The 9,722-nt window shown below is 38.8% G+C and overlaps 1 long non-coding RNA gene across 1 annotated transcript; it reads right to left on the reverse strand.

The window, feature by feature from the left end:
- Nucleotides 1-4,271: 4,271 nt before the first annotated feature.
- LOC130139147 (uncharacterized) lies at nt 4,272-6,537 on the reverse strand. The gene is made up of 3 exons (XR_008817369.1): nt 5,476-6,537; nt 4,974-5,209; nt 4,272-4,726 (listed from the first exon to the last, which is right to left on the reverse strand). It is a non-coding gene; the product is annotated as an uncharacterized LOC130139147 (long non-coding RNA).
- Between the last annotated feature and the right edge of the window lie 3,185 nt (nt 6,538-9,722).

Here is a 9,722-nt window from a genome sequence, read left to right on the forward strand (position 1 = left end):
ATGACTCGTGACTTGTGACAGTTGATGGATATACCAGTTTGGGGTTGTACCTTTCATTTACCGGTTTGGGATTTTTCGTTATATTAATCTAATTTAACGGAAACTAGATGATGGTAAATTGGTCGTAAATGTACCAAATTTTAGTTTTTGGTAGTTAAAAAATTAATTTGTAATAAATTTATCACATGTTTACTAGTTTGAGGTTTTTTGTAGTCAGAAAATTAGTTTTGGATAAATTTGCCACATGTATACCAGTTTGAAATTTTTTGTGGTATTAACCCTAATAAATAATTGCAATTCAAATCCAACATTATGCAATTTTCATTATCGATATATTTATATAAGGCTACGTTTGTTTCGCGGACAACATTTTTTGGAAAAACATTTTCCTCATTTTCCGGCATTTGGTTCTCTCAGTAAAATAAGTCAACAAAAAAGATTTTCCTACCAAAACATAAATTTTGGAAGGTGATTTCTTTTTAAAAAATCAAAAATCATTTTCCAAAATATGATTAAGTATTAGCACTTGGACTAGAAACTTTGCGCTTAGGCACGAGAACCTCAACGCTCACTCTTGGGCGGGACTCAAGCGTTGTGGCTCGGCTCCATCTAGGCCGTGCCCAAGACTCTAGCGCGCCTGGGTCCATCAAGGTTAGGCCCTAGACACCAGTGCCCGTGCCCTAGTTGCCACACCCGTTGATATTGAGACCAAGCCTTGGTCCTCGAAGCCCATGCCCCGATCCATCGAGGCCAAAAATATTTTAAAATTTTATTTTATTTTTTATTTTCTTTTCTTTCTTTTTCCTTCTTCCTCCAACGATCGCAACGTGTTCTCGCTCCTCGAGTTGGCAATGGTGACGTGGACCTCCAACTAGATCGTCATCGCTACATGATCGTGTTGGTGGGGGCCATCTTCTTCACTGGGCCCCTTCTCATGGGCTCGTCCCCAACTATGCCTCCTTCTAAATGGGTCGCTTCGCCAATGTTGGTGTCGGCTACGCCCTCACAATTGCCGTCTACATTGTCGAGGTCTTCCATGCCTTCTCCCGTGGCTTCCTCGCCTACTTACTGGAGGTACTAACTCATTTTTTTTCTCTTTTTTTTCCCTAACTTTGTAGCATCTTTTTCATTTTTTTTTTGTCATCAATTTTTGTCTTTTTCATGTTGAGCGTGCATTCTTCTTGTTATGGAAAAAATTAAAGTTAGATAAATACATCATAGTATATTTCTCATTTAAAAGATGTGCTGCCAAAATTTTTTTACCAACATATTATCTAAATGAGAAATCTACTATGACGTACTTCAAACTTTAATTTTTTGCATAACAAGAAAAATGGATGTTCGACATGGAAAAAGACAAACATTAATAACAAATAAAAAATGAAAAAGATGCTATAAAATTAGGAAAAAAGAGAAAATAAAATGAGTGAATACCTTAGGGAAGGAGGCGAGGAAGCCGCCGGAGAAGGCTGGGAAGACCTCACCGATGTAGATGGCAATCATGAGGGCTTAGCTGACGCTGACACAAGCAAAATGGCCCAATAGAAAGGAGTATACCCGTCAGGATTTCACCTACACATTGGCTATCTTCAGGTTCTTCTATAAGTATACCACTGCTTCGCTAATCACTCTATGGGCCTGTTTGGCACTTTGCCAAATAGTAAAAATTTATGTTCTTTTGTTCCCAGAATCAGTTTGGGAGCAGAAATCCGTTTGTTAAATTTTTTGTGCCCGGGCACAATTTTGCAAAAAATTGGTCTCAGAATCAGTTTTGGAACAAAATCAAGAAGCAAAAAAAAGTAGCTTCTTTATTCTAGAACAATTTTTCTATTTCTTATTCTTCTTCATTTTCTTCTTTTTTTTGGTTTGTTGTTGCTCTTCGGCCCGCCGGCGACTGGCCACAGGCCGCTGGCGACCGGCCGTAGGCCAGGGCCGGCGAGGGCGGCTCACGGCCGCGACGGCGAGGCCTCGCCCAGCCAAGGCGAGGCCGACCTCGCCGGCCCTGGCCTATGGCCGGTCGCCAGCGCCAGCGACCAGCCTTGGCCAAGGAAGAGAAGGGAAAGAAAGAAAGAAAAAAAAAGAAATAAATATTAAAAAATTCAAAATATTATTAAAATATTATCAATAAAATGAAATTTTGTGTAGTTACCAAACGCATTTATGTTCTTTTTCTATTCTAAGAATAGAAATTTTGGGCAGTTACCAAACGCCTTCAAATGCTTAGAAATTGTTTCGCATTACGAATAAAAAGAATAATTTCTTACTGGAATGCTCCTAAGCACGAATGGTTACCATTCAGTATTCTATGTCTACCCAAATTACAAAAAAAATCTTATTTCTCATTACAAAGTTCTCACGTAAATCATAACCATATACAAGAATTGAAAAAAAATTATTATGTGCCCAATTTTCTTCTCTTTTTTCTTTGAATTTATTATATTTAACTTGTATGATTATAAGATAAGAATGATGAGAAATAATATGTGCCATGGATTTTATCCGAAGTTAACTTGCTTGGATAAATAAAAGGAGAAAAAAAGTTGGTTACGTTATCCGAAAATAAGCATTCCTTTTTCTTTTCTTCTTTTACTTTTTTTTCATTTCCTATACATTAAAAAGATGACCATTGGCTATAGATCTATCATTTTTATCAGTAATAAAACTAGACAAAAAATGCAATGACTAAGATATAACTTAATTATTATTTTTTTGTGATGGAACCAAGTTGCAAAAGATTGATTCATTATATGGAAAATTGATTCCCACAAATATATGAGCTTTTGAGTGCGTCTGGTTCAACTTCCTCAAAGGAATGGGTTTTTGGTTTGTAGAGAGAGAGAGAGGACTGCAGAGGAGGTCATGAAGACCACAATGGCACAGGCGAAGGCGTACTTATTACGGCACAACTTTGTCGAAGACTTGGTTACACTAGTTATATAACTAATGTCATTGATTATCAACTAAGTTTCACATTCACACTCTTTATCCAATTATGAGCCCCAAATGTTCTTCTCTAACTAAGTGTCCATGCAATATTTTTATGTGTACTATGATCTTTATGTGTGACCTCTAGGCAAAATGACATAATCGAATCACAATCAAGGAAAACGGCATAAAAGAATCGAAACCAACAAATCAAAGGCGGTTATAAAAAGAAACTAAAAAATAACTCAATGCAATGTCGGGTAAAGTATATGATGTGGCCTCATTACAAACCCCGCCATGAGCTTGACCCAATAAAAATCGGGGAAAGAATATACACTGCCTCATTATTATACCCCGAGACATGAACCCAGTGAGCTAAGTACCTAAAATTGAAATCGAAGTTTAATTTTGATTAACAGAAATGTCCTACTAAAGATCTTCACCAATGATATTTAGGTGAACTATTCCCTTAAAGTAGATTTAACATAAACGATAACAATTTTTTTATAATTTTATTATTGCTCTATTTTTTTCTTTTTATTTCTATCTTTTTGTTTTTATTTATTTTTTAATCTCAAGAAGTACTATGCAGGAGATCAAATAACCCTAAATAACCAAGAAAAAGGTAACATCCTAAACCATATGAAATTCGATTAACCCCTAAACACACGAATCTCATCTTCCTATTCCTTTTTACCCAGAAACACTTTTCACTCTCAAAGTTCAGGAAGCTCACATCTCTTCAAACCTCCATTTGGACTTTCTCTAGTTCTTGCTCAACTCACTCATCATTCTTCATCCGTTACCTCATGTATTCGCATCACACAACCCATGTATTCGGAAGTAATTGTCATGTACATACACAGAAAAGACATATACACACAGAACACATGCAGACACAGAACGCATGTATATGCATATACTGGAAATGTATTCACCCAAACGACACGTAACACAGAGAAGACACATTCAGCAAAGACAATCCGCGATCTAATACTTTCAGATGAACGCGTAGGCGGGAGATATCTCATTGGCTCTCACACAAGATTGATATAATTCTTCATTTCAGTATTATATTCCTAATGAATTCTCCAGCGATAACCATCAAACTTTCGCGAATCAGCACATTGACATTATCAGAATAATTCTGGAGAACCGAGCTTAGCTTAACACATGCAAATGTGTGAGGCATATTAAAATCGAGATTCTCGAAAGTGATTAACAAAAGAATTCATCTAGTCTATGCAACTAGCACAGTGAATCAATCAAACGGACGAGGTCATCTCAGTCGGATCTGAGGCTATGTTCATTAGAAACGCAAAATTTCAGCAAACAATTGGTGAGCATTGAGACAGAGAACAACACGATGACGAATTAGTGGAAATCAAAACCGGTTCAACCTGAAACTATCACGGACAAGTCGTAATCACGAATATAAGCTCTGACACGTGCGATTTTCAAGCTAGCAAGAACTAGATTCTCAGCCTCTGCTTTCATACTCATACACCTAAAACAGAAGATACTCAGTTCGATCTAGCAAAAGGTGATTACCTGCAGCGACGACCGATCGGCTTTGAACAAAACAATACCGGCGGTGATCTAGAAGGCTTGAGAATCTGCGAGGGGGTTGATCGCCGCCACTATTTGAACTCTTCAACAATGGCGCTCCAAAACCAGGGACGAGCAGGGAAATTCCTGCTCAGCTCGGCAGTGACGAATAGCCACCGTAGGCGGTGGTTACAACGTCCTGATATGGAGTTGAAGGAAGCGAAAGTTGATGGAGGCGAGGGCTATCAGTCGCCTGCAAAATCGCACGCATTGCATATCTCCACTCGGAATTTCACAGAGCATATACGACTGACAATTGAACAACCTTTCCATTGTATACAATTTCTTTCGTCATATCATTACTTCTGACGATGGGACACTATTACTCTCCGACAAAAAAATTACACTCTCGGCCTAACACATAACTTGATATCACTGATAAGCTGTCGTAACTTCAGCGATCAAAAACCACCACAGTTAGAGAGAAGAGATTACTCGACCTTGAGTGAATTGGGAGGGTAACATCTGCCGACATGGATGACCTCGCCGTTGCGAGAGCTCATGCCGGTCCCCAAGGTCGGCCGCCAATTCGAGCACCAGAACGTCTCGACCTCTGAGAGAGCGAGCTGCCCTACGACCACCCTGCGACCCGCCCTTCTCAACGGAGGCTGAAGCTTCTGGTGAGCCTGACGGGTCTTCAAAACTCTTTGCGAACAGTCGAATGCCTCGGCGAGGTCTGCAAGATCAAACAACCAGCGAGAGCTTTCTAGGATGTGAATCAAACAAATCAGCTATGGCTTCCAACGAAAGATATAATAAACAGAGACAGAGACAGAGACAGAGAGGTGGAAGGAGAGAGTCTTATGGGCGTCGGTTAGATGATGAGAGCGCTTCTCTCGCTTCTTTAGGGGGTTTTGTTTTTTTTTTTTTGACTTATGCTTTCTAGGATCGTAATCGTAATCTGCGGATGCGATTTGACAAAAAAACAGAGCAAGAACGTACCCAAGTCAGTGACCTGGTTTCAGGCCTCGACGGGTAGCTAAATCTGACGGAACGAAAAGCACCGACAACAACGATTCGCGCCGGGTGTAGTTTGAAGGCTCGAGATTAGGACGCTTCGAACTCTCTGGCCCGGAAAAACAGAGACGCGCAAAGGAGTGGCGGCGCAACGGCGATGATGCGGCCGTCGGCGGTGGCAGCAACCACTAAGAGACGAACTAAGGAGGACGCCGTGAAACGCCAACGGGATGAAGAGAAATCACCCCTGGAGAGTATTTCCCTCTGCTCTGCTCTCTCTATCTCTGGCCTCCCTCAAGCGGATGTATATATATCACATTATCCGGTTTCCTGGGTACCCTCCTTAGCATACCAATCCTTACGCCCACGACGGTCCGTTTCGTGAGCGTTCTCAAAAGACATATAGCAGATCTAATGGTGCATGTAGATTGGTGAGGTGGTTACTGCTCTCTCTTTTACAAGAAAAATCTTCACTTACTCGTTACACCGTCTGGCTATACGCACTATATTATTACTATTACTATTGTTATCATTAAAGAGGATTTTGAGAATTAATGATGCGTGATAGATTTTGTTTGGATCCTCTTGTCAAATAATCTTAACAACCTTTCAAAGTGATTCTCATCTTTTTCATGGGTTTTTAATTGGGAAGAGAAACCATGATAAATTAGTGTCTTATCTCTTTTTAGAATGTGCAGCTATAATTTTAAACGAGGAAACTAAGAGATTTGTGGAAATATCTTGCTTAGAGGGGGAAGCCAAATCGTCTCTTTCAGTTCTTATAAGTAGCATCCCCATGAAGCCTACCAATAATCTCATCGTTTTTTCTTCGAATTCGACAAGATTTTTACAAAGTACAAACTAAAATTCTTAACTCCCGAAATTTTTAAAAAGATGGGTCGATGAACCATCCTCGGCAATTTATCTGGCTGGAAAATTTTCCATGACATTTGTTAATAATAAACTCATTACAAGTCATCTTTATGTTGATTTCATCCTTATGCAAGTGATTTATTCACCAGAGAGAGAAGAAGATCGAAAAATAAAGGGAAGAAAATAATCCCAACATGTCCTCTTCTCCACCACCCACCTACATTGCTGGAAACAAGAACCTGTATGTATAATGCAGCACAAGGATCATAGGACACAATTTTAACCGTGCCTCTGACAAAATCAGAGGTTTCTTCACCTCACATTGACTGGGAGAGGTAGGGAGGAGTTTTCTCTTCTATTGTCACTCTGTTTTTTACAATGCACACGAACGCGTATACACACAAGAGCAGACTTCGAAGAGCACCAGCTAGAAGCCTCTTCTGAATTTGCAGATCATCACAACGTGATCTGTAAGAATTATTTTCTCCATTAGCTTCATCCACGCAAGGCCCGGTGTAATGGCAACCATGAAGTCACCGGATGAATTGCCGAGTAGATAAATAAAATCCGGCAGCATTAGTTGTTGCTCTGCGGGTGATGAGGACTCAACCCGCTCCTAGCCATTCCTGGACACCCTACATTGTCAGGAGTAAGGGGGGGACACACTGGATATAACCACTCCCTTGGTTGGGGACTGTGCCACCCTGCTTTCGGTCGATACACTATTGAGAAGTCCAATCACAAACTATGGGATATGGGTTTGCACCATCCGGAGGAACAGGATAAGTTAATTGGATCAGGAGGCCTAATTTCGCATGAGATCTCCATTTGCTTCTTTGTCCACGAAATCATCTAGTTTCATGATCAAATCCCAGTTGTCCTTTGTGAAATTACATTCAGATTATATGACAGCACTAGAAACTTGTTGAAACCACCGAGGGGATTGTCTATATCCAACAGACTGACCATTTTGATCCATATTTGGATTTGGGTCGACTATGGTCTTCACATAGTCCAACTGCTCCTTGCTCATCCTGACTTTGTCCTGCAAAAAAGTATATGTTGGTTAAAGCTTTTCAAGCTCTTGTATTTTAAAATCTATAGTTCCAAACGAATGAGTCATATTATAAGCACCTTCTTCCAAATCTAAGCTTCAATGACTCGGCAGACCGAGGACACAACAAAGTAACTGAGGTTTGGATTCTGTAGGAGATCTATGAAGATTAGCGGAAAGAACGTATTCGTTCTTCTGTTGTTGGTCTTTACATAGATGCAAGTTCACATGCATCACCTGTTTTTTAGGCAAATATTGCAAAATATTATAGTACTAGTGCTAAGGGTGCGTTCAGTTCGGCTTTGCCGAAGCCTTTGGGCCTTAAAGGCTCTTATGCAAATGGCCAATTGCATTTCCAAAGCTCTCAAAATTTAGTCCAAAGGAGGTTTCGAGGTACTTAGAATGCTGCATTTTCATAATGCAAGTCTTGAAGTTAATAATTGTTTTTATTCCACTCTTATACTGTTCATCTTCCCCGTGGTTTTCATAGTGGAGCTAGAAAAAATTGTGAAGTCGCTTGTCCCAGGACCAGGCAGTTTGGTCCTCGGTTCCAGAAACTAGGAACATGTCCTCCTAATCCGATTCCCAGTTCCTAGGTGGAACCGGACCAGACCGGAAACCGATCATCCCTGTCTATTAGTAATATACATGGCAAAAGTTCCAAAAAAAAATAATGGACTAGGACAGAAATATATTGCCACTTCTCTAAAAAGTATGTCAAAGAATCAAGATTATAGTAATAGCATCTAAAAATAATGTTATCCCGAGTTTATCCCATCTCTTCTATAACTGAGAAAAACATGTGTATTTAATTAGGACAATGTAAATTTAAAAACTTTATAAAGCAGTTTTGTCATTAAACACGTTTCTATTCGCATTAGAGAATTCAAAAGTATTTATTTGTACGAATATGATGTGATATCATCAAATGTTTCATACAAGAGTGATAAATGGCAAGTTGCATCTTACATGATGTATGAGATATGTCACAAATATAAGTACCTTTTATCATAGTAGAATATAGTGTATGTCTTATGCCGGTACAAATTGTTTTACAACAAAACGAGTACTTTCTGTAAGTACAGAAAACATATGCCCGTTTCCTCATTAAACTGATCAATTGGACAGTAAAAGAAGTCTCTGGATCAATGAAATTGTTAATTTATTAGTTCTATCAAGTGAACAGGCTCTGTTTGGAAAAAGGAGAAAAAAGAGGGAAAAGAAAATGAGTGTGGGAAATGAGGAGGAAGCAGGAAAAGAAACGAAAGAAAATAAAAAAATATTTTAAAAATTATAATTTTTTAAAATTACAAAATTGTCCATGTCAAAGCGGCCGTGCCACGTAGGACGACCGGTATCCATATTAGTAATTTCCAATCAAATGAGATTTTCATTACCAAAGGACGAAAAATATTTTTTAGTTCGTTTTCAGGTCTTAGCCAAACACTGAAAAATATTGTCATTTTCCTGAAAAATGACTTCTCAGAAAATATTTTACAGAAATATCACATTTTTTGATAAACAAACGGAGCATAAATCTCGTAATATATTCTGTTTCTTACACCAAGTCCTAGATAGCATATCTATGATCTAAACAAAAACTGAGGCTATCTTATAATAATGAATCATGACTAGAAGAGAGTACGGGTGATTGGTTTAGTGATGGGTTAGTACCTGGTTCTAGAATCACCGGTTTTGGTTTTTTTTTTTTTTTTTGGTAAGGAAATCACCGGTTTTGGTTCGTTCCTGGTTCTACCAAGAATCCAGCCCACTTTTTTATTTTGTGTAAAAAATGAAATTACTATAATAAAATATAAAAGTTGCACCATTCTACTAATAAAAACATATTTTAGTTAAGTGATTATGTGGTTTCTTCGTATTGAAGGCCATAGTTGTATTCTTGATGGATACAAAAGTAGTTTTAAAAAATATTTTTCATCGGTTTGCTTTTCAATACCGATGCAACCGATTCCTTGAAATCAGAAATCAAATCAGTCCTACGCCAGTTGCATGTTCACGGAACAAGTAACTGAACCGATACTCCGTAAAAGTGGAGGCCGGTTCGGTTCGGTTCCCCAGTTGAATCGGATCCATGTACACCCCTAAAAGAGAGACAATTGTGCGGGGCCTAATGCTCAACCTTTTGATTCTGGTGTCCCCGGGCGCTAACTCTTCCCTTCCATGAAGTCTCCTCTGTCTTTGGGTGAAAACACAAAAACAAAAACTTCACTTAAAAAGAAAAAAAAAAAAAAAAAACTTGTGCTCTTCTTCTCCCTCTTCGGTTTTTATATTTGGTAGGACATTT

Source organism: Syzygium oleosum, unplaced genomic scaffold, assembly GCF_021117445.2.
Source record: "Syzygium oleosum isolate NSW1041296 unplaced genomic scaffold, Sole_v2.1 Sole_v2.10, whole genome shotgun sequence".
NCBI lineage: Eukaryota > Viridiplantae > Streptophyta > Magnoliopsida > Myrtales > Myrtaceae > Syzygium > Syzygium oleosum.